Here is an 844-nt window from a genome sequence, read left to right as displayed (position 1 = left end):
CTTTGTTTTATTGTATTTTTAATAGGATCAATAATAATAAAAAAAGCAAAAACGAAAATAAAAATATAAAATTTATATTAAAAAAAAATTGGTTTGTATTTTTGTAACGATAAAAGTATCAATAGCAATTAAATGCATAGTACAGTAAAATTTATTAATATTTTTTATTAATCTGTATTTTTAAGTATCAATAAAAAAAAGGCAAAAACAAACAAAAAATTATAAAATATTTTTATTGGTTTGTATTTTTTGTAATGATAAAAGTATCAATAATAGCAAGAATTTAATGCATAATACAATAAAATGTATTAATATTTACTAATTTGTATAGTTTTATAATTGCATTAAAACAAAAAGCAAAAACTAAAAAAATAATTAGAACACAAAAAAAATTTAAATACTAATTTGCATTACTGGTATTATTTTAATAAAAAAAAAATACACAAAAGCATTAAAATAAATGCAAAAATTAAATGCATAATAAAAATACAATTATTACTACAACTAATTTCTATTGGTTTGTATTATTTAAAGGGGTCATTTGATGCTTTTTTAAAGATCATTATTTTGTGTATTTGGTGTAACAGAATATGTTGACATGCTTTAATGTTCAAAAAACACATTATTTTTCAAATACTGTACATTATTGTAGGTCCTCTATGCCCCGCCTCTCTCAAACGCTTCGTTTTCTAAAAAGTCCCTCCTTCCGACAAGCACAGTCTGCTCTGATTGGCCAGCTGAACCAGTGCATTGTGATTGGCCGAACACCACAAGCACCTGTCGGAAATGTAACGCCCCTTACCCTAATCGCGAGCTTCAGCTTTCAACATAAATGTAAAGACAG

This window comes from Sinocyclocheilus rhinocerous, unplaced genomic scaffold (assembly GCF_001515625.1).
Source record: "Sinocyclocheilus rhinocerous isolate Xijiao unplaced genomic scaffold, SAMN03320098_v1.1 scaffold8501, whole genome shotgun sequence".
NCBI lineage: Eukaryota > Metazoa > Chordata > Actinopteri > Cypriniformes > Cyprinidae > Sinocyclocheilus > Sinocyclocheilus rhinocerous.
This window is presented reverse-complemented; position numbering follows the sequence as displayed.